The following is a 25,417-nucleotide window of genomic DNA, read 5'->3' as shown; positions in this document are numbered from 1 at the left end:
CTCTTTCTACACTGAGAAGGGGAATACAATGGTCACTTCAGCTGCAGGGATGATGAAAATGTTGTCTTGACGTTTATGAAGGCAGAAGTAGATTGGAGGTGGGTCCTGGAGTCAGAGGGCTCTGGCTTTGTGTCTTGTGAGTGTGCGCATGCATGCTATGGATCGTCATCATTCTCATTTGCTACACCCCAATAATTTCCTCAACTGATATCCAAACCTTTATCTTATGTTATCGGAGGGCTAACTAATTGTATAAACCCTATTTTGGTCGGTTCATTGGCTGTACTTTTCTGGCCAGAATAAAGTCTGTTTTGGAACTCGTTTTGCCACCTTAAAACTGTCCCTTCATGACACAGATGATCAGGAAAGGGGCATGAACACTGTGAAGGTGCCAGAAGGAAAAGCAGGTGCTGGGAAGGACTTAATCAAGGAAAGGCAATAAAGCAAGTACGTGTTGACCTCATTAGTGCTGCCTTCTGAAGAGGAGAAGATGGAGCTGTTTCTGCCATTTCCCGTGGTATGGCAGGACAAGGCTGTCCCCAGAGCCACAAGACGTTGGCAGCAGTGGAGCCAGCTGATCTTCAATGTTTTCCTGTGGATTGCTTACGCTCAAAGGTTAGTGGTGGTAATGAGCACTTTACAAAGTGTGTGGTCACATTGTTTCCTCTCAGCACCACTGCTGAGTTATTGATGGATCCAGTTAATTTTACAGCTTTGAATATTTATAGTTGCTCATGTTAAGGAGAAGAAGGAAACTAGCTGTGTCTTATGACTACTTTACGAGAATACAGAAAATGTCTGGGAGAAAAATACCTTCTGTAGAATAATTCTGTAAAAACTTGCCAAACTCAACCTGTTAGGTTTGTTGTCAGTGAGGTTCTTTGTTTTATTCAGTTTTCCTTTAAAGCATCAGGCACTGGGGTAGGTTTTTTTGTGTGTATGCCTGTTTCCTATAGGATCATAAAGCATGAATAGCTTCCTTAATAGTTTTATTTAGAACTAAAGGCAAGAACTGTATTTTCTCTTTAGAATAGAAACAAGAACAAAAAATTTTGTTCTGAGCTGCAACATACTTATTTTTTTGTTGTTGTTGTTTATTTTAATGGAAAATGCAGGAAAATTCCAAGCCAACTTAACTATTACTGTATAGAGGTGCTAAAATACTGCACTATTGGGTCTTTAATGTAGCACAAATATTTACTGTGAGCTAAGTGCTGTTGTCATTGTTCAGACAAATTCTAGAAGAACACAAATGTGAAACCTTTTTAAAGAAGTAACATGAATTTTTAATGGAATTTTCTTCTTCTGTGTGTGACAATCTCTGCCAAGATATGAACTATCAAGACTTCCTTGGGCAGCCCATGAGGCACACCATGTGCAGTCAACTGCTATTTTTAATGGTTCTTATTTAAACACTGAGAGATACTACAAAGTTTTTCATCTGTATTTAGGAATGCTTAACAAATAATTATGTGAATATGCTTAGAAACTATTAGAACCTGTAAACAACAGCAAAAAGGTAAATGTCAAAAAAAAAAAAAAAAAAAAAACAAAGAAAACAAAAACCAAAACCAACCACAAAAACAAACAAAAGCAAACAAAAAAATTAATTAGTACACCTGACACTATTAATGCAGATTCTAATCTCAAATTATAAACAAAAAAAGCCTGAACCTTGGGAATATCTATCCCCTTTTGCTTATAGAAAGATACAGCTTGACTTTCACACACACAAACCATTTTTTCTTCGTTATTCTGGAAGAAAAATATTCTGCTACCATGCTGCCATGAGGAAACAGTTTAGAAACACACTACAAGGGAATGGGAAGCCTTATTATTTAGTCTTTCTGCAATGTGACAGTAACTTGAATTTCAGGACTCGAATCTCCTATGTTTATAAATGCCATACCAAATTATAAATCATGACAGCCAGCAAATACGTAAATAATAGACTATAATTCAGAAAGGTCTTAAGCTGTTGCTGATCTGGGTACCATTAAGACAACAGTCAAAGTTAAAATGATTGCCAGCTGAACTTTGTCGATACTTGCAGATTTCACAGCCAAGCCTCTCAACTGGAGCACACAGCAGCTGTAACAAGTAGAGCAACACTTAGGCACACATGAACTGCATTAATACTGTCAGGTGTACTAATTTTAAATGGGGCTTCACTATGCAGCATGGAGATGGCCATTCTGCAGTATTCCTGTGTTTATTGCCTGATTTCTTGGTATGTACATGGCAGTGCCTTTGACAGGCTAGCATTTGTCAAAATGGGTAACGTGAATCTTTAATGTGTCTCTTCTGTATTTATGTGATTACTGGTCAACCAGTATGACTCAAAGGGCAGTTTAAAAATCCATTTTGTCACACAAGTATTCATTTGAAAGCACTTTTATTTCTTAAGGAAACCCATGTGTCAGTTTTGTCAAAGTCATTGACAGTCACAGGGAAGTAGGTGGAAAAAACTTTTAGCTAGATATAGTCTAAAATCTTGGTATTGTTCTTTTCAATTTGTAGCATTTGGCAAGTTGTTAACTATGACTGCGATTTTTAAATGAGGTGTTCCCTTTACCCTTTCTCACAGGACACTTGCTGTCTGTTGTGATTTTAGTGAGCAGTCATGCTTGAATTAGTTGTCCTTCAAGCCATGATCCCTGGGCAATACTTATGCAGCAGAGTTTGTCTTGCTCAGTGCGCAGCAACATGCTTGGGGTAGTAAGAGGAACATCTTGTAATGAAATGAACAAAGGAGTTAAGGATGATAGTAAATGAAACATCAAGAAAAGAGATTGCAGCCATTGGAGAAATTGTCATCTTTACATTGCCTCAGTGAGAGGCAGTGAGGGAGAGTTCAGGAGAGATTAAACCAAACCCATGGTATGGCATGTGGGTTGCACAAGCAGTCTGATTTATTTCTTTCCTTTCTTTTGTTCTCTTGAAGCTAAGGCTGCTGTCTCTCATTTCCAGAAATACTTACTTGTTTTCAAAGGTTACAGATGCAAAGCACTTCTTGTCAATAGAAGCATAAGATTTGCTGTCAATATTCATGTAAAAATGAAATACTTCATAACAACCTGTAAGAGTTTTAATTTCGTTTGAAAATGATTACATTTTCCAGAAGTTCAAGGACTGTTCACTACCATCCAGTTAATTTCTTAGACTTTCAGTTTAACGGGAAATAGAATTTATCCGGTGTTTCTGTACTGAAGCCAGTGGCAGAGGTATTTTCTAGTATTGTATTGTGAGATATAAAATATGATAACCAAATGACTAGTAGGATATGTTGAATAGCTATTCGTATTGTTGGAAGGGGATACTTAAGCATCTAGTAGGTACTGAAAATGCCCATGCTAGTGTTTGTTGTTTTAGATTTTCTTCTACTTCATGATACAAAAGTAGATTCTAGTTGCCTTTAATAAATAAATAAATAGATGTTTTCTCTACAATAAGCTATTCCAGCTCCATGTTAGCTGTGTGATTCTCTCTTTTATATTTTCTTTGGTGTTACTTAAAGTAACCTCACTACATGTTTAAGATGTGGACTGGTAAAACACTTTAAAAGAATGTTATAAAATCCAATGTGTTCATGAAGTTCTTATGAAGCTGGTGAATTCTTCATTTATTTAGATTGAATAAAGCTGGTGATTATGATTTTGAAACTGCTATGAACCTTATGTATAACTACAAAATAGAAATTCTTCTGTTATAACTTAGAATTGAGGTTTCTGTTTTAGAAATAGAATATGGAATTACATTAGCCTCATGGATTGTGTCATCCAATGACAAGAATAAAAGTAGTCAATAAAATAGTTAAGATATTTTTTTAAAAAATCAGTGAATTATACATGTTTCTAAAATAGTTGCATGAAGTCTTGCAAAGTCTAAGAATGTGAAAAGATGGAGAGGTGTTAAAGTAATGCTTTAGATAGGAGAACCTCAGTGCATTATTTTCAAACAAATGTAACTTTTCAGATTAATCTGTCTTTTCTGTGAAGGTTTTTAAGTGTAAAATCAGTCAATAAAGATGTGTATATCAGCAATCCTAAGCAGTAGTTCAGAAGCTAGATGATATGCATATGTGAAGAGTGTTACCAAATTTTTCACAACTGCCTGTAGTTTTTTCTTTTTTAGCTGTTGTAAGACAAATCATTCTATAATGCATTAGGATGTAGAAACAGCTCTTCTATGTCAGATTAAAACTTTATCTACAATAGTGATGAACAGTAGGAACAGCAGCAACCGTAGCTACTGACAGATGTCTAGAAAAAGATTTCAAGAACTTCACAAATAAACAGTGATATTTCCTAGAATATTTTCCTAGCTCTCCAAGCACAGCTCTCCTAGCTCTCCTAGCACAGGAAATCTTAATGCAAGTTTAGTGCACTACATTTGGACCAGGAGCTTCTTCAGGGTTTAGGTTGTACTGATACAAGTATCTCATGGTGGATGGAAGCATCATCTTTGTTTCCTCCCAAACAAGAACTAGGGACCACTCAGTGGTATCAGCAAGCAAATAAAAAATGAACAGTGGTCACTTCATTGGCTTTGTTAGTTGCTTATAAATTGCTGTCATACCATATGTCATATAAATTCTCTACACTGAAAAGTCCTGGACTGTCTGAGTCTGTGAAAGTTATTTGATACAGTTAATTGTCCTTCTCTGTTCCTCTTTCAAGTTTTGTTACATCACTTTTAAAAGTGAGTGGAGTGGAAGCTAGAATTGCAAAAAGTATTTAATATGCTGGAACATAATGGATTTATGCACTAATATAATGATAGCTTGTGGTGGTGTGTGTTGTTTGTGGGGGTTTGTTTGTTTTTTTTCCCCCTACTGAGTAGTTTTTAAAGTACATTCAGCATGTCTTCTGACTGCTAGGGAGATGACAGCTTAGTGTTCAATAGAGCAATCCATTATGGTATGAAGACTTCATTTCCATGCAACGGTGGTCAGTTCAGACTTTGTGATGCTTTTTTTTTTTACCCTGTGTCTCTTGTGTTTTGTCTGCATCTACCACACCTTTTCCTGTCAGTTGGTGTCACAAGGTTCTTACTGTGGTTCTTCACAAATAATCCTCAAGTTTGGTACCCTAGACAGTCAAATATGTTAAGCAGACCCTTTGTCAAGCTACATGTTTATACCTTCCTTTTGGTAATTTATGAAGCTTGTTGAACTGAGGAAAAAGCAAAGATTCCAGCAGAACTCCAAAATCTATGCACCTCCAGTGTGAAAACTACCTATTTCCTTTTTTCTTCTATGTCCTTTTTTAAAGTGTCTTGCTTATTTGTGTGAGAAACCTTATTACTAATTTGTAGCTGCTTGGATTCTTTAACAGTTCTGTGGGGTTGTTTTGTTTTTGTTTTTTTTTTTTTAAGAAATTTTTGTGCAGCACCTTTTAGAAAATTAGGTGGACTGTACCAAGCAGATCGTATGTGCTCACCTACTTCACAGGGCTCAGTCTAGGTAAGAACAGAAGTCTGAGGCATGAATTCCCCTAATAAAAGCTGTGTTGATTCCTGCTCAGTAGATTGTCACGCATAGTGCCATACCCCGTGTTGGCATTAGGCTGCCGGTGTGTGTTCCTTCAGACTTCCCATAGAACCCTCCTTGAAAATTGTCACCTGCATAACTTCTAATTCTGGAAAACAGCATAGGTTTTTAAACTGAGAAATTACACTTCAAGATTAGCAACAACTATTTCAGCTTTTAATTCCTGTAGTGCACGCGGGTGGTTTGTTACTGATTCCTTTTGTCAGTGGTATTTTTTGGATTTTTTTGGGGTGTTTTTTTAGGACATCTACCAATACATTGCTTGGAGAAGGGTTCCAGTTTGGGACATTCCCTACACTCTTCAACATAAACTCATGTAAAGATTTCACAAGGTTTTATACTGTCGCCTTATCTTCTCTGAACACTACTTTTATGTCTTTGTTTTCCTCAAAGGAGACTCTTTGGAAGTTTTCCCACTCTGGTATCTTTGGAAAAAATGATTCATTATCGATTTTCACGCTGCTTGCAAATTATTTCTTAAAAATATTTAGTCGTTATGTTAATATTTAATTTGCCGAAGTTCCTGACCATTTCTGTTCTTCATAGTGGAATACTTCTCAGCTTTTTAAAGGATGCTTTCTGTTTGTGGTTGGGAGGGGCGGGGGGGGGGTGAAGTTTATGCTTTGTTTTAGTTTTTTACTCACCTGCTTTAGCCATGCTGCAGCTTTGCCTTCCATTTTGCTTATGTATTGGGAAGTTTTAAGCCTTTGTTTTGTTCCAGTTTGTTTTAATAACCTACACATTGCCTCTAACAGTTTTTCACCTTCATCTTTGCACTCCACTCTTATGTATTTTCTCATTTTTAATAGCTTTTTAAAAATTTAAATATATACATTGTACATGTATAATATAATCTATACCAAAGATGAAGATAATGTAATTATTATACAAAATGGATTCTTCAACCATTTGCCTGTTTTTTGCTGCCTCTAGAAAGTGTTACTGCTGAATGTGAAGTTAGGGAGGCAAGTAGATTCTTACTTCATGAGCCTGTAAATAACAAACTTTAGTTGACGTTAAAATACAGAAAGTATTAACTGGTATTAAATACAAATTTTGAAAAAACCTATCTAGTACTAACAGCACACATGCTAGGTGGATTTATTTGCTAGGATCAAATAACAAACACAAAAAACTACATAATGATTCTACTGTTTTGCAGTGGTTTTGCTCTTTGTAGCCAGGAAAATATCTGCAGATTCATAAAGCATTCAGTTTCTAGAAGAGGAGCAGAGGAAATTGACTTAAAGTTATGTTTATATCCACTGCTAAGGATAAATAAACTTTGAATCTGCTTTTCCCATGGTTAAAAGAATGGGAGAAGATTTCAAAACTTGTTGGGGATCACAGTTCGGACTGTGAATAACAACTTGAATTTTAAAAGATGTTTGCTTCAAAGTTCTGCTTTCTTTGTACCACTGTCAGCCTTAAGAACAAATCCTGATACCAGCTATCAGATCACTTCAGCTTCCTACCTCTGTCGTTGCACTGAATAGAAGCCCAGAAGTGAAAAAAACTAATTATGCTAGCGAAGGTAAAATTTTACTTATTTATTTACATCTGAGTCCTGCCAAAAGTTGGCATAGTCCTTATTTGCCAAGGTATTCCTTGGGGTTTGTTTGGGGGTTTTTTTGGTTGGACAAGTTAGTGTCCATTTTAATCGCCTTGTTTATAGATGATGAAAGCAAAGATACATTCCCTTTGAGAAAAAGATCTAACTACCGGTTCATGAAGATAGACACTGCAGAGTAGTCTGTGGTTTCTCAAGGAGGAGGAAGAGGAGCAAGGCTATAATTGGTAATTTTAGGGTAAAGAGGAGCTATTAAGGTTTCTGGGGGAGATATTTTAAAGATTGTACTAATATCTCTTTGTTACAAATGAGTAAAAGTGACTTGAACACACAAACTGGTATGTAAGAGAGAAATTGAATAATTGAAGTGGTTCAGACACTTGTTCTAAAAATCAAAATATCTAATTTGATATTTAGTATTTGGAGGCTCAGCCATTAAATAGATGGGTAGTGTTGATTTTGGTAAAAACTCTGTGGATTAGATTCATAAGCAATGGATTCATAATCCTATCATATCCTTGTAGTCTTTTTTAGAAGGTAGACTTATAAGTATTAATACTTTACTGAAATTAAGTAATTAGTCACTTTTTGTATGGGTGCTAATTTAACAGTTTATGTAGTTTCTTTTTAGTTCAATATTAGTATCAGTAGTCTACATGTCTGACTGGATATGAAAAATGTTGAGGTCTGTTTCACTTTAGTTCATCCCAAGTGCTGAAGAAGGCTGAGTCATCTGGGTTGGCTCAGTTCCACGAGAAGCGACTGACCTAGATGATATTAGTAAGGTTTACCCTAAATTCAGTAGTTTTTGGAACTTGCACAAAAATGTTGTATGCAGGGGAAAACTTTGTTTATTTTTTTTCAGAATGAAATGCTTATTAGACTGACCAGAAATGAATATCAATAACCATTAACAAAACTGATTAGTGATATTTTTTTTTGAGTGTTTCAACTACTGATAAAGATACATTTCAGCAAGCAGTGTGGGCTCAGAATATTCGAAATCATACAAATTGTTCATGGAAATAGCTGGATCGGTCCCTCAGTGCTTTTCAGTATGTCACCAGCTTAGACTTAGTGAATCACCGATTTTTGCTGGTTTTATTTTGCTTTATTTTTTCCCCTCAGGCAGTATCTGTAGCGACCACATTTACATAAACAACCCTAAACCACAAATAAAAACTGAGATCAAATGAACAAACTACCAACAAAAAAACACACCTTCTCCCCCTCATAAACTGATAATTTGAGCTGCAATGCTTTTACTGCTTAGTAAAACAAAGAGAAGATAGCAAGATGGGTGTCTAATATGTCAGAGAACATGGACCTGATTTAAATCATGTTTGTACAGTATGCCAGAGACAGAAGGAAATGTGGCAGTGGTGTTGAGAACAGAAGATGGTAACTCTGTTTTTATAAATGGATATAATTTTATTATCCTCTGAAAAATACAATAAAAATTATTATTCTTATGCAAAACTTTTCCCCAGTGAAGAAGCTGGGAAACAGTTCAGAGAGGCATATAAAGAGCAGGCGTGAATATTTGCCTTTTAACAGTGATCTTTGGAAGTTTTTTCTTTTTATTTTCCACTTTATTTTTGCATGTTTAGAGAGTTTTTGAGAGAATGTTAATATCTGCAATTATTTATGTATAAATTGATTCTGATAATCTGAAAATTTTAGTTTTAAATTTTAGAAGATAAATTATAGGAAATATTGAGATTCTTAGTATATACTTGAGCTTTCAATAAAATAAACCGAATCCCAAAGAACAGGTGAAACATGGCAATGGAACTGAACTCTTGAGAGTATTGTCAAGAAACTGCAGACCAGCCATATTGTTTCCTTTTCTGTCATAAACCAGCAAGTGCTGGGTGAATGCACAGCATCCTCAACCTGTAGGATTTTTGGGACACATGGAGGTTGAGAGCTCTAAAAGAGATTGAGGTGATACTACAAAATACGTTAAGTGCACTGTTGGTCCTTCTGGTTTACTTTGGTTAAAGAAAAGCAGAGATTTTTCTGAAGTCCTCTGAGTAGAGCTGGAACAGTGTGTGCAACTGTTGCCTGTTATCAAATCTGTATGTTTTCTTTTTTCAGCACTGTAGGGCTTTCATTGTTTCTGAAGGTTAGAAAGCTGGGCCAAATCTGTCAGTCAAGGGTCACCCTTTTGCTGCTTATTAGGATAAGAGCATGTGGAAATTTTATTCTAGTATTTTAAACATTATAAGCAGCATTATACTTAATTCTAAATTAATATGTTGTTGTCATGGCTAAAAGAAATACGAACCTCGCTCTGCCAGTCCAATTGTATGTTATATATTCTGACACATTCAAAACAGTGAGCAGTGCATCCTTTCCTTTCATGTCTAATTAGTGGCCTCCCTGCTGTAGTGTGTGGCCACTGAAGTGCTAACCCAGTTCACTTGCAGTAGTTGATCATCCTTCATCTGGTGCTGCATTGTGTCATCTGTCATAACTCATGAATTGTGACCTAGAGTGATTGCTTTGGATACTGCCCCACGCCTTATTTCCTTAAATCCTGGTGATTCTCCCTTCACTGAGCTGTGAGGCTACTAATGATATTCCCATTGACTGCTCATCCAAAAAAAAAAACCCACAACACGTCAGTACTGACATGAGTGCACAGAGTAGAGCACAAAATAGAAACATACTTGGCATGTGTTTTCTTTTTGTGACTGATATTAGACCAAAAGGGAGTCTTCAAGTGAAGTACTGGCAGGCTGTCCTACTGCATGTATCAGCCAGCTGCTGTGTGTAGTACTAACCTTGCAGTATGATTAAATATCACACCTCCTCCTTCTGCTAGCTGAGACTAATACAATATTGTGGTATCTGCTTAATACTCACTGCCTCAAACACTGTCCTTGCTTAGATACATTACCTTTATATCATTCTTTCTCCTCTTTGGAACATCTGGTATTTTTTATGACCAGTACATACAAAGTGAGCTCAGCATATGCTCCTACAGGACCTGCTGCAGTGGAATAGAATGTCAGACATAACCAATTCAGCAGGTGTCACCATGTGGAAGTAGAGGAAAAGTTGGTCGTTGACCCCTCAGGAATGTTCTTCTGAATTGTGCAGCTGCTATTGATCTATGGATCAGAGGCCATCCTACGCTTGGTATCACTTTCATAGTCTCTGCAGAGTATTTTAAGATTGTGTTTGTCATTGTGGTGTTTGTAGTGGGGTTTTTTGGGGGTTTTTTTGGGATTTTTTTGTTTGTTTTGTTGTGGGGTTGGTGGTAGTGGTGGTGGTGTGTATTTTGTTGGGTTTTTTTCTTAACCTGACCTGAAACCAGTTGGATTGTGTCTGCAATGCTGAAGGGATTCAAGGTTATTTGGTGATGCTTTTACAGTTATTTTAATTTTTTTTTTTTCTTTTTTAGGGAATCAGCTGAACAAAGAGTGGAAATGTGGGTGAGACTAGCTTGTGAAAAATAATGTCTTGAGCAACTGTTCCTTTATGACAAAGTAGGGGAAGGCTTGTGTCACCAGACATGAAACTGGTGATGAAGCAGTAGTCTCTCAGTAGCTAGTAATTTGACTCTTTTTTTTTTTTTTTTTTTTTTTTTTTTTTTCAGAGCCTCTGAAGGCTCTTTTTATGTGAAGATGTCACATTCTGTGAAATGGTGTTGTTTTAACTCTTTCTGAAAGCTTTTTCCATGTTAAATACTAAACATCGGGTTGGTTAAAGGTTCAACAGATTTGCAGGTTGCATTGTGAAATATCTCTAGGCTGATTTAGTTGCTTAGAGTATAGAGAGGTCATTCTGCTTTCTGTCATAGCTGGCTTAGAGTTGTTGGAATTAATAGGCATCTAAAAGTATTCTTGTTTTCATGAGTTTTATAATAATTTCTTCACTAGTATGTATTGAAAGACACATAGTGGTAATTGGAAAGGAAATTTTTGATAGATGTCAATGGAAGATTTGTCTCATGTTGCTTCTTCCTTTGGATACTCTTAATATTTGTTTTTGCTATTTCCCCTTTAAATGTAATTGGGATTTTATCTGGAACTAAATCACCCTGAAGAACTTTGGTCAGATTTCTCCCTACTTTAGTATATTGGAATCTTCCCCTGCCCCTGATATTCCTTATGTTCTAAATACACACTAAAAAGGAAAAGTTTTCTTCTAATAATATGAAAATCATATGTATTATATGATTGTTATAGAAGTAGTGAAGAATGTAGAGTAGTGGGGGGAAAAAAAAACAATGGCCTGGTGCCTTTGAAAGTCCTAAGATAGATGTGATCTGTGTGTTTTTCTTCAGGAGTCTTGTTCCTGCATCCTAATTCTCATGAATAATCTAACTTGTTTTTGTAAATTCCAAGGTAATCTAACTCTTTGACAGTGTAAACTGGGGTAACCTTTCCAAGGAAAGGTGAACCTTGTGTTTTACCTGGTACGTTTATTGTAAGAAATCAACCTATTCCATTTTAGTTGTTTAAGAGCTATGGCTAACATGGGAGCAGCATAAAAGGTTAAGAGTTGGAAGCCATTTAATGTACTGGTGTTTTCCCAGTGCACTGTTATTACAAGAACATCTGTTTTGAGTAGTGATGTGTTGATCAACTGTGGAAATTTTGTGTTCAGTGGCTCTTGACACTTCTCATTTCTCCCATGTGGAGGAGTGATGAAGTGGTTGAAAACAGAGCTGCAGTTTAAAGTACAGATGGACAGTGATTCAAAACCTCAGGGAAGAAACCCTGTAATGCTGCCTGGAGTTAGGTATATCTGTCTGGTTTTAAACATTGGGACTTTTATTTGTAGCTCTGTATTTTTGATGGCCATTCAATGAGAAAACAATGCATGTTGCTCTGGGTAACATGTAACTGTGCAGGAGCAAACAGACTTAGTGAACATTAAACTAAGGTGGGTCTAACACTCAAAGTTCAAGTGAGTGCACGAACAGTTCTTAAAATCTAGTGATTTTTCATTACCAGTGAGTCACAAGTATGTATTGCACGCCTGGTTAAGCCTAGCTGATTTTAAATGAAGTTTAGCTATATTCTCCACATTTGTAAAAGCACGCTTATTCTTTCTTTAAATCTGGTACTGTAAGGAGAAATGTGATTAGCTTCGAAGGTTGAGCTGTGGATTTCTGATGTCTGGAGCTCTGAGAAGTATATGCCATCTGTCTTGGCATATTGGCTGGCTATAGAGAGGCCACACTTCAATTATAATATGATAAATTGAGAATGTTGTTGTGGAAGGACCATTTGTTGTCTGTAACAAATCAGTTATTGATTTATGCTGGTGCACCTGTTATGTGGTAGGTTATTGTCAAAAGTAGCTTCAGAAACACATGCACCCATACTCAAATCTACATATCAGTTTTTCCCAAGTCTTGTAGGTGAAAAATATCATCTGCTTTGGGTTTTTATACCTTTTTTTTAACTCCATAATAAGTGTCACAAAATGGAGAGAACTGGTCAGCAGGGAGCAGGCTTCTGACGTAAGTGTGCATCATCTTGGCTGATGGTAGGCAGGGTTGCTGTTGCATCTAGCATGTGCTTGAGGGATGCCTATCTTAGAAATGAGACTCTTACAGGTAAAAAGCAGATGTCTCATCTCTACAGCCAGAAGATTGAGTGATAAATTATCTGAAGGGAGTCACAATCAAATGTATTTATAGTTTGCATTAAAACAAGGGTTTATCAGTAAATCAATATGACTGAATCTTAATCCAGTATCAACAAAGATGTTTGCTGTAGCTGCTGTTGTAGACATGCAGTTTCACTCTCATGTACAAAATCAGATCTTCCAGCTCTCTAGAGGACAAGTAGCATTTAGCAGAATTAAACATGAATGTTACAGAATCTGTAGTTCTACAGGCTGCTGTCAGCTCTCTGGAACATGAATGACCCTGACTGAACAGGTATGGAATTGCATTAAATTCAAAGTTGAGCACAGTGTACTGAAGTACTTTGCAGGACGAGGGACAAAATGCTTGGTGCTGTAGTGAATTGACCTATAAATGTTTTAGTGTCATGGCTGGTTGCTTGAAAAGTTGCTTGAGTATGTTTGGATCTTCATTATTTCATCAGTGAAAATCCTTAAAACATGAACAAAATGTGTGGTGGGAAAATACACCTGCAAGAATAATTGTAGATATATTTAATGTGAAGTCTTGGAGAAGAAGGATAATTTAGGTATTTGCTTTAGGTAGTTCTAAATCTAAGTCACAACAAGCTTTAATTTCTGAGTAAATTTGGTGATAATGGTCCATCTTCACATACAGCTTGTTTTATTTAGAAGTTTATAACTCTTAATCAAAAAATAATTTATATAAATGTTAATAAATTCCTCCAATTAAATAGTTAACTTTGAATCAAATTTTAGAAAAAAGTTATCATCAACACAACTTTGAAATATTTTTATTTTTCATATTTAAAAAGGTTATGAATTGCCCATTAGAATGTTTCTCAGTAAATACAAGTTTTAGAATGAAAGACAGATGTGGTTCTTTTGTTTTCAGAGGAAAATGGCCAGAAACTCATGAGACAGGACTTTTACTTGAAACTTACTTAGACAGTAATACTATATCAAAGGGAATATATTGGTGAAAAGATTAATCATATAGGGCACACGGATATTTCTTTTGGAGTTCTCTCCAGAGATTTTTGCCTTGTCAATGAACAAGCACTGTATTTTGAGCCTGAGCCAGGTATGCCAGATCAGGTCTCCAGAAAATCAAAGTAAGTGAGTGTGAAACGGTTGCAGTGTTGCCAAGGAGAAAAACACAATGGATGAAATTGTATCTTTTCAATGATTGTATTATTATGTCATCATAGGAACAGAAAAAAATGATGTTATCTGAAATCCTTCTGGCATGGCAAATTTCTTTAGTGGTTATGTGGGGCACCATGGGGTCTGAAATGCTGTACCTTTGAATCCTTTTGGAGTTGAGCAGAGGAAGGCACAGAATTCATATGGAAGCCATTCTTTTCTTGTGCTGTCTGCTTTTCAACTGGATAAATTCCACAGGAAAGAAAGATGTCACTGATTTATGTATTTGCTAGAAATATGAAGGGAGTGGTGGTTGCACTGTGTTAGTCTATGTAAGCATGGAACAATTTAGCCCACAGCATTTTCAGTATCTTCAGTGGTCTCTAATGTTTGGCATGTGGTTTTTGTTTGGTTGTTTTTTTGTTGTGTGTTTTTTGGGGTTTGCTTGGTTGGGGGTTTTTGGTTTTGTTGTTGTTTCGTGATTTATTTTTTTTATCTACTCTGGCTAGATGGCTTATTTCATTTTTGGCAATATTTGCCTAAAAAAAACCCTTTAAATTTTTTTTGCATCTGTTCAGCATTTTATCCACAGCATATCATTTATCAATTAGTTCCATTAGGCACGAGGTGCTATTTCTGAGCCTATTTTGGTTTTGTGGTTTCATTTTGTAACTATTTCTTTTTTCTATTAACCTCCTCCCCTCCACCATACACACTCTACAGCATAGAAGCCCTGATATAATGTCTCTTTCGAGTATTTTCAGGGACTGCCAGATGGCCTGCTAACCTTGGTGCGTCAGTGTGCTTCCTGAGCCAAAATCCCCATAATGTATCATTTGGAATTTTGGCAGTCAGTGTTTTCAGGCACTTTGCTTTTTCATATACAAAACCCAGAAGTGTTTCAAAAGATCCTGATGTGTATCAAAGTCCCTCAGAGCTCTGACATTCCCTTTGGAAAGCATGATAACCTGGTTCTAAAGGATTCATGTAAGTTCATTTAAAAAAAAAAAAAATATCATTAGCATTTTTGTTGTCATTGTAATAAGATTCTAATAAAATATGGACCAATATATTTACATTGCTTACTGACTTTTTAAAATGGGTTTTATTTTCTTATCTAATCCCATATTATACATTACCAGATTTATTAGAAGAAAACATTAATTAAATGCAATCAAATGGTCATCCTTCCAGTGCTTTTTGCTTCATGATTTACAGTGGTGTTCACCTTAAAGCCTGCTGTTTACTGCCATTTATTATGGGTTGTCTCTTCAAATACGGGAGCTAACTGTACAGACACTTTTGAGATTAAGTGACATTTTTTATGATTTTGAGCAGTCCAGCTTTGGCCATTAAGCCCTGTAAGTCCTCTTCCTTTCATTTTCCAGTATAGCAAGTTGAATAAACACGGTACTCTTCAAATCAGTAGGTTTATATGAAACTTTAAGGTTATGCTCAAGGCTTTGCTGTTCAACAGTGACAGCATGTTCTTTCAACTCCTTCAAATTCTTTTTCCCCAACTTCCACACTTCTGAAGCTGTAAATAATGAATGGGCCTTAATATCTTTTGACTGATCTTCCAGAAAATGTTTTCTTTTAAAATTAAAGGAGAAATCTTTGATGTTGCTGGCATACATATGTTAAGTGGATGATAAATAATGCCTCTTTCAGGCTTTTCAAGGTTGAGGTATTCTGCATGTTATATGCACTTGCCACAAAATGGCAAAATGGGTTGAGGTTTTAGATACAGGATTTCACTTTTTTTAAGTGCCAAATGCTGTCTATAACTTTTTCATCTATTGTTACATATATTCATAACAGGTCATTTGGCTGTCGCTTCCTGACTTGCACACAAAATGTAGTCTTTGTTTAAATTAAGCACAGATATTGTGGAGTTTCTTTACATCTTATCAATAAAATCCATGCTGCAAATCTGAGCAAGTAGCATTCTTCAGTTACAATGGAGAAACATACATATTAAGATAAGGTTTAAAGTTAATCTCCTTAATTTTCAGAAAGTGAGACTTCTGCAAAAGTAACTTATAGTTGCATGTGTTTTGCCGGTGTTATTTATATGGCAAGATCTTTTTAATGTCTGCATCTGTCATGGGCCCCATCACTGATTTTTGTTTCTGAATATTTTTTTTCATAGTCTTTCTATTTGTCATACAGAAAACCTCCTGCTGCTGTTGTTGTAGATGAATGGAAAGCTGTATAAGTAGCATACTGTTTTTATTAAAGTAGCAAGCTGAATGTATTGCAGGACAAAGTTTCTGTAAAGCTGTCTGGTTTCTCCAGTTCTCATGTATTTTGCACTATTCAATCTTTGTGATTTTTTTTTTTTTTTTTCCTTCTATTTAGGGCATGTGTGGTCTATAAAAGTTTTGCTTTTAATAGAGGTAGGGCTGTATGTATGTAACAAACAGGAATTATAAAGCATGCAAAACTAAAGCAGTATTTTAAATGAAGCTGGAGGACAATTGGTGTTTACCCCTGCAGTTAATTCAAATGAAGGGTGGAAAAATCCCTCAAACCTTAACCCATCAAAGCCATGTGTAGTAATGATAGAGGTGGGGTGACAAGGAAATCTTGTGAAGAAACCTGTAGTAGTTTATATGTTAGAAACTTAGTCTTGCTAGCATCTGAGCCAGTTAACACTGAACCAAGCTAGCTCCTAAGCAGTGAACTATACTGAGGCTATAACGCTCAGAGAGCCTTCCCAAGCCAATTTGTGTATCTCTGTATCTCTTGGAGATAATGAGAATTGATCCATTTGGTATGTTCTCAGTGGAATATGATTTTATGAAAATGGTCACCAGAATCACACTGACAACCCTGGGTTGACAGGAGATAAGATTAGGTACTGATAGTTTTGTTTTTGTTTTTTTTTTTTCTGCTACTGGACAGGCTCTCACAAGTGCTTTATTAGATTTTTGTAGTAGAACTTGCACCATATTGTGCTTTGCATTTTCAAGCATGTCTCATAGACCAGTTGCATCTCCTGCACCAGATCTGTGTGCTGAAAATGATGGTAACAGGCTTCTGTGGACTACGCTTGGAACGAACTGTGATTATTTGGTTTATTTTCTGGTTAGATTGTAATCATTCCTATCTTATTTTCATCAGCAGCTGCGTGAATTGTATGGTGAGAATAAATGTATTGAACACCATAGGAATTGCCTTTCCTTTGCAGTTTCTTGATGTATTCTGTGCCTGAATTGCATACCAGTAACTGGTCATGTGCTGTGAGACGGGCACATTGCCCTTAGCAGTGCAATTTTGTAAGAATGTTGTTAGACTGATTGCATATTAAATACATTAATTTCACCAAATGGAGAAATGAAGGCTGAGGTTGATACTTAAAATAAGGTAAGCTTCCATCTAGAAGGAAAAGAGTGAAAAGGATTAGCGGAATTATATTGAATAATGAACATTTTATCACTGCTGGGTCAAAAATGACATAAAAAATGTCCGTGTCCTGCCGTGAGATTCTTAGAGTTACAAATTTAACACCTGAAAATGAATAACGAGACATGACTGTATTGTTATGTTTATGCCGTGACTCCTAATCACTTTGTTCTACAGAGCAAAACATAGTGAGAAATGACGTCTTGAAACTGAAACCTGGCTAATCCAAACCAGAAACCAAATGCTGTGAAAAAGTCATGGAATTAATGGTTGCAATTTGGCTCACATTTAGGTACTTGCTATGTGGAAGTTGGAATGGTTATCCATAGCAGAGGAGTCTTAGGATATTATTGCTTGTACAATGTTCTTGGGAGCTTAATGGATTGTATCTGTCCAGCTTATTTAATTATAAAAGTACACCAAGGTAGTTCATAAAATTCTTGTCACACATCCTATCTGGCAGCTCAAGACGTAAAAGCAACTCAGGGACTTGAGCAGTAAAGTTTTATAGCAGTAATAGAACCTTGTTTCCTATACTGATCTCCAGTTTTTGCCTGTCTGAAAGCAGTCATTATAGGAGCTGTCAAGAGGACAGGAAACAAGATGTTCTATTCTTCCCATTGTGTAATGAAGATACATGCAGCTACGTGTGAATTAAGATGGAAGAAGAAAAATAATACACTCTGAAGAAATAGAAATCCCTATATTATTGGAAAATGTGGGGTCATATTGCGGGTCACAGCTAATATGTGGTAATAATGACCATGGTATGCTTAACATTTCGGAACCTATTGTATTTCCCATTTGGATTAAATTAAATACATACATCATTCTAACAAACCTCTCCCAGAAGACTGTGAACTTTGGAAGTGGGGAAAGGAATTAATGGCAATGTATTTCATATTGGTGTTCCTCTGTCTATTGACTCAATTATTTTCCCATAAAGAATTTACGGTTCCTAAACAACAGGTGTTGGTCAGCTTGTGAATAGACATTGCTGAAGGTGGAGTGAAAAATGACCTTCAAATACAATAAACTCAATGGCTATTATTTATCTTATTGTCGAAGAGACAAGCCTAATAACTGATTTCAAAGCAAGAGGGAAAGAGAGCTAGGACACAGTTGAATTGCAGTGCCAAAACCTTACGGTCAAGAGCTGATCTCAAATGAAAAGAAGTCTGAGATACCAAAGCATGGTAGTTCATCAGCAAGACTTGTGACTGAGGGGAAACCATGGTGAAAGATAGCTGTCCTTGAAACAAATATCTGAATGCAGTCATAATAATCTATCCCTTCTTGATTGTTTGTTTGTTTGGGTTTTTTTAAATGAGGTTAACTTACCTCATCTGGGTGTTCCTGCTCTGGCGGGGGGATTGGACTAGATGATCTTTCGAGGTCCCTTCTAATCCCTAGCATTCTGTGATTCTATAAAATTATCTACCTAATAGGTAAGGAAATGGCTCACAGAAGGGTCTTTTTTAAATAATTGCAAGTTAAACCAGTTCTAGCATATATAGAGGATTTCTATGCCAAGTAATACCTATCTGAGAAGACACCAGCTAAGTAACAATGTATTCACAAGTGGTCACCATTTCCCTGTTTATAGTCATTTGTGAAACAAACAAACAAAAAAATCACTTTCTGCTAATCAAATGCAGAGTGTTTGGGTTTTTTCTTTTTTAAGAGGACTTTCATTTCTGTTCAGAAACATATTTGCTGTTTTGTGTATACATATTATTTAAGCAGGCTTGGGTTTGCCTACAGAGTGCTTTTGAGGAGGTGGGGAAAATTCTTTGGTTTTATGTGTTAAAAATCTTCTTACAAAGTTTCATAAGAAATAGCAAAGACTTCACTTCTGCTGAATCCACATACAGAGCCTAAATAAGCATAGTGTGGAATTCAATGTTGAAATTCATTTTTACAAGCTTTAATATGTGGCTTATGCAGATTCATACATATCATTCCCAAGCTATCCATGCACAACTGTAACTTCATTTGTGTAGATGAAATGTGGATGCAAGGATTGCTACTTACTATAAAAAAAAATCCCAGTCTGCCCTATTTAGAGGGAGAAAATGGGAAAATTACCTTGTTTCTATTAAAAAAAAAAAAATACTTAGACAGTGAGTACTACACTTAAATAGTATTAACAAGCTTTCTGTCACATTCTCAGGTGAATATATTGTTAATCTGGCATTGCTGATATCTACCGTGTAATGTAGGGAAGTATAAGAATAGCAGCTGGATAATTATTTTTTAAGAATTTTCACTGTCTTTTAGTAAATATGGAAAAGAGTTTCCTAAATGATTTTAACTTTGCAAACTGTGGGGAAATGTAGCTTAGAAATACCAGGTTTGTCTGCCTCTAGGATATACAGTGATTCTGTGGCACAATTGGTTGGTAAGGACAAGACTGCATAGCTCATCCAGGTTACATAACTTGGACTGCAATCCCTGCTGTCACCCTAGGAAAAAAATACATATATATATTTCCAGTTGATATTAGGTCTGCCACCCACTGAGTAACAGGGCTGAGTGCCACTTGGGTGCCAGTATTAAATTGGAGCAGTTTTCTGGACTTGGTGGAATTTAGGCCATAGCCAAAGACAGATGTGGAAAATGCAAAAATAGAATGAGCACCTGGTGAATGTTAAATGAAGAGGCTGAGGCAGGTAGGGAAACAATACCATATAATAAGAAAATCACCAGAGGATAGTGTAGGGAAAATCCTCTCATGTCTGCATATTTTCCTCCACTGAAACTTCTAGTTGTGTGAATTTCAGACCTATCCTATTGCTTTACTTTTGCCAGATTACTACAATTATGAGCAGGCAATGGAAATAGTATCCTGACTGAAAAGCAAAGCAAGCAGATACCTTTGGGTATTTTGGTGTTTACAAATAGTGAAAGTTTATAAATTAACAGTTTACATCAATTTTCACAAACATAATAAATATTTATGTGAGATTTTTGCCCTTCTTAGGAATTATGTCAAGTAATAATATGTGCAATTTAGAGTTGGAATATGTATAGTAATGTCAAAGATGGAGTTTTAAATATTCTAGCCTGTTATGGAGCTGCAAAGGGGAAAAAAAATTCCTGCATCTTTTTTCCTCCTTCAGCAGAATCACTGTAGGACCATTTGTGTGACTACATCCCAGCAGTAGCATGCTGAGCTCTGCTCTTGTCCTTCATTGATGGAATGAAAAATTCAGTCTGGTACATGGTTAATTATGTATTACAACTAACCTTTTCACTTTACAGTCCTAGTGGCTCTCATCATCCACCCTTCTCTTATATATCAATTCATGCTACGGTGATGTGCAAAAACTTGCATAGTGCCAGTTCCTTAATAAAACACAGATATACTTTTCTCCTAATTAAAGTTCTTCAGCTGTCAGCTACCAGAAGAAACTTTGTTGATTGTAACTTGAGAACCAGGCTCCTCTTCTTCTAAAGCTCTGTGCTGCTGTTGAGCTAAGACTTGCTTTACATCAGTGTGGTGTTATAATATTTAATGGAGTTTCTCTAAATTTTTCTTTAATTGAGCAGGTATGTTCAAAGTATCAGATGTATTCTTCCAGACTGGCTCTCAAGGAATAGCTTTGTATTTCCCCCACATTTCAGCATTAAACAGAAGAAGGTGCTATAGTGATTAATTTAAAGGGTTTTGTCACTCCCTTCCACAAGCTGGGAGTTCTTCAGCTTATAGCATCCTTTTGAATAATGCTTGAAATGGGACTGTTACCATTTGGAGTTCATTGCATTTCAGAGCAGAGCAAGGCTCTAGTTACTTCTAAATCATTCTTCTGTCAGGAGAAGTGAGGAAAAAAGCAGGATTCAATTGTCAGCCTGGTGTGCTGTGTGCTTGATGGGCCTCTAAAGTGGTAAAAGATGCTGTGTTTTCTGAGTGACAACAGGTAAAGTTTGCAAGAGAGGTTTGTGTATTTTGCAAGACAGAGTGCTGGGGTGTACTGAAACAAACTTAAAACTTACTAAGGAAACTTTAATAAACTTGATTATGGATGACAAGATTTACCAGGAGCTGTCTTCATAAACTGTCAGTTGACATCATCTACTTTTATTTCCACCTATAGCTTTAAGGTTACTTCTTGTTGAAAGGCCTGTGTTGTAATGTATATATGCCCCGCATTTGATTGAAAAAATATTTATGTATTGATCATGTTCTTTACTCTTGAAGCTTTCTTGCTCAGCTATCTTGACGGATGGTAAGAGGTAGTAAAGACTGGCGTGCCATTACATTTTACCTAAGAAGTCTGGGGACACACACGCAACCCCTATCCTATTCTCTGATTAAGTTGATTTAAAGGCATTAGGGGTGATAATTCAGTAGTCTGACTTGGATAATCTATTGAGATGAGGACTGTGTTTATATCCAGGAGTGTAAACATGGATTGTAGTAGTTATGCACACGTGGATGAAGTATAATAATTCCTTTTCTTCCTTTAGGTGTTGCGTGTTTTATTTTAAAAGGAAATAATAATAATTACTCTGAGTTTTAAAAGCAATTGTTTTCAACACATCAGAAATGTTCAACTCACTTGGTTGTGAATTTCTTTGTTGCAGCTAAGTATTCCATTTAATGCCTACCACATGAACCAATTTCTCCTTTCTGCTTCAGAGGGCAACCTCTCGATTTCATCAATGCCACCAGCAGGGGTTGCTTAGAAAAGTCACCTTTCTGTGAGAAATGAGTGTGCTTCTTACGTGAGCCCTTAGAGGAGGGTAATCTAGAGGCTGAAGTATTGCATTTTGCAGCAGCATGTGGCAGTACGTGCATCCTGATTCAGCAGTGCCCCTGTGGGCAGCATGCAAGTAATCCCATGATGTCTACAGAGTTACTTTGAACTTCACAAAAATGTTCAAGGTACTCTGCTAGATGGAGATTATACTTCTGTTAATTGTGGTACTGAAACGCTTCCATATGCACATATGAAATGCAGTTTGTTAGCTCAATGAAAACAGTAAGAAAAAGTGATTTTGCAAGCTCTGAAATTGTTCATCTGGTGTCAGTAGTAATAGAGATAGTCATAACAAACAAAATAATACATAAAGAGTAAACTGTGTTACCCTAAAACTGAAGGAAGACAGGCTGAGCTGACAAGCTTTAATTGTATCATAGAATACCAGGTTGGAAGGGACCACAAGGATCATCTTATCCAACCTTTCTTGCCAGAAACATGATCTGAACAAGAAAGCCCAGCACCCTGTCCAGCTGAATCTTAAGTGTTCAGCCTTGGGAAACGCACCACTTCCCTGGGGAGATTATTCCAGTGGCTGATTGTTCTCGTCATGACAAATTTCCCTCTTATGTTCAATTAGAATCTCCCTAGGAGTAACTTGTACCTGTTGCCCCTTGTCTTTTCCATGTGACTCCTTGTAAAAAGGTAATCTCTGTCTTCTTTGTAACCGCCCTTTAAATAGTGGAACATGGTAATGAGGTCTTCCCTAAACCTTCTTTTCTCAAGGCTGAACAAGCCCATTTCTCTCAGCCTTTCCTCATATGGCAGATTCCCAGTCCTTTCATCATATTTATATCCCTTCCCTGGATCCTCTCCAGCCTGTCCACATACTTTTGGTAGTTGAAGTTCATTTCTTCTTGAACTTGATTCTTCCAATTAAAGAATATTTTCTTTAGGTATTAGGCATTTCTGAAGTTCCTATTGCTATTTTATCTTAGCCTTCTATGTAAATTAGGTTTGAATTCATAACAATAGTGTGTTCTGCAGTTTTAAAATATCCTGCTTATACTCCACAGATGTACTGTCTCCACTCACAGTGTTTTTGACCTGCCTGCCCACATGTAAATCCAAGTTTTGGGGCATGTGGTTTGAGATCACTTTTTGCTTATTGAATTTGGGTTATTGAGGGAAGAAATAAAAATAGAAGATGAGGGAGCCTGACTTGGTATTGAAGACTAGTTCAGAATTTGTTAAATTCAGTTTTTATTGCAGACAGTGCCACGATTTTCCTGTTTAGTTGCAGCAAGTTGCTTGGTATGTGTCTTCTCCTCAGTTTTCCAAGGGGGAAGATGGATAGTGGTGACAAATTTCTCTTATGGAAACAGGGTCATACAAGCACTTGGAGATGTGGTGTCCCATTCCCCACCCCTCCACACACACATACAAAAACCCTCCTATATTTGTATTGGATCACTAGAAGTGGCTTATCCAGCCTAAAAGGGAAGGTGTTGCAGCAAAACAGATAGGTCTCAATCATTTTCCACTGACAACTGATAGTGTTCTCAGAGTTCAGCTCAGGGTGGCAGTTCTGGGTGAAACTGCACTAGACCCTTTCTACAACAATACAACAACCAGGAGGGTTGACAACTGCTGCCATGTCAGTGACATGTGTTGATTAATGTCCTCTGTAGAAAGAAATTTGTGAGGTTGGTGGCATAGGGACATTAAAGTCATTCTTCTTGTCTGAAGTAAACGCTGCATGGTCTTCTGTGCCCTTCTCAGTGTTTTTCAGACTATTGTCCTTATACATCAAACCAGTTGTCTTTCGTTGCACTGATGTAGGCAAATAAAACTTGAATTAATTGTGGTATGAATTACATTTGAGAAACCAGTAGGAATCAAATTTCTGTGCTGTTTAAGTCCAAGGGGCAATAGAAAAGTTGAAAACAAAACAATACTGTGAGATTTGAATTCAGCAAGCTAAAATTTTTGCAGCAATTACTGTTGAACTTACTGTTTCTAGATAGGAAAATAGATATCTTGATAGAGAAATAGGTATCTGTGGCTTTTGTTTTGTCTTGCTCAGATTAAAAAAGCAGGAGGGGAAAATTTGTGTTTTCTCTTTTGATAGAATTGAAAAGAGTATTTTTTCCTCATATGAGGTTGGTAGATACCATTAGTAAACTGGTCTGTTTTTACAGCATTGTGATTGTATGGGTGGTTTAGGCAAGTTACTTTCTGTATCAGGTCCATGTATATTTGCAAAATTTAATAGAGGTAGATATCATTTATGATTTTGTAATGGTTTTGTCAGAATAAACAGAATGTGTAAATTATGTTTATTGTACTTTTTCTATTTAACAGATGTTAATCAAATAATTTGAAATATATTAGAAAAAGAATACTGGGGAGAAGATGCTGTTTCCAAGTCCCTGGCTGTAGAGTTTATGAAAAATAATTTTAAACTGACAGTACAGTAAATGCCACCAGTGGAATAAAATGAAGAGCCTAGAAATTATGGCAGAGTATATTCTGTGTATTACAGTAAAATAATTAGCAAGAACACAGAGATTGTTTTATATCGTTCTCTTAAAATCATTCATTGTAGTCACAGTAATAGAATGGGCATGAAATTCCTTTGAGGTAATTTGAATTATGGGACAGTAATATATAGTGTAATACACTGGCAGTGCAATACGTCAGAGGCCCGACATTAAGAGAGAGGATAAACCCTAGTTTAAAGTATAGTTCTATTAAATTGATATTATTTAAATGTATTTATGTATTTTATATAAATACATTTCTTTTGAAGTATGGTTCTGCATTTTCTTATTTTACAGGTCTGCCCAAATTCTGTTCAGTATGTCTGTAGTGAAACTGGCCCTTTAACAGGCTTGAAGTAAATTACAGCATTTCTGTGTGGAACACAAGCAGTTGGGTTGGGAATGAGTGGTAGCAGGTGACAGAGATTAACATAGCTCCCCTTCTCCCCTTCATAATTCCTTTACACAAATATTTGCCAGTTTACTTGTTATGGAGGTCTCATCATAGTGATAAGCTCCTAGCAGAATACCTCATTGTTTTCCATGAAAGAACATGATAGTAGCTATAAGTGCGTATTTGAAGTCAAGAGAAAAAAAGTTTTTACTACTCCTTCCCCCCACTGGCACTTGATATAAGGAAGAGAATTTACATTTCCTTGTAGTTGTGCAGAAGACTATTTAGTGGATTATAAATCACAGAACATACTACATTTCTGCCAATGTGATGAAGACAATATATTTATGCAAACATCCTTAACAGCTGGGGAAATTTGATAACAGTGAACATACAGAAGGCTGCACAGAGATAGCAGCTGAAGTGTCGTGTAGTCTTTTTCTTAAACGGTTGCTCCTTCAAGTATCAGATTTAGTTTATACTAACTGATAA

At 36.3% G+C, this 25,417-nt stretch overlaps 1 protein-coding gene across 1 annotated transcript in view; it reads left to right on the top strand.

Moving 5' to 3' along the window:
- Positions 1-394: 394 nt before the first annotated feature.
- LOC102089076 (bifunctional heparan sulfate N-deacetylase/N-sulfotransferase 3) overlaps positions 395-25,417 on the top strand; it is a 299,272-nt gene continuing 274,249 nt past the window's right edge. Inside the window, exon 1 of the mRNA XM_021298612.2 lies at positions 395-615. The gene's annotated coding sequence lies outside the window, so the exon portion shown is untranslated. The remainder of the gene's footprint in view (positions 616-25,417) is intronic.

Source organism: Columba livia, chromosome 4 (assembly GCF_036013475.1).
Source record: "Columba livia isolate bColLiv1 breed racing homer chromosome 4, bColLiv1.pat.W.v2, whole genome shotgun sequence".
In the NCBI taxonomy this organism is placed as follows: domain Eukaryota; kingdom Metazoa; phylum Chordata; class Aves; order Columbiformes; family Columbidae; genus Columba; species Columba livia.
The sequence above is the reverse complement of the archived record's forward strand: the minus strand, read 5'-3'. Positions and strand labels throughout refer to the sequence as shown.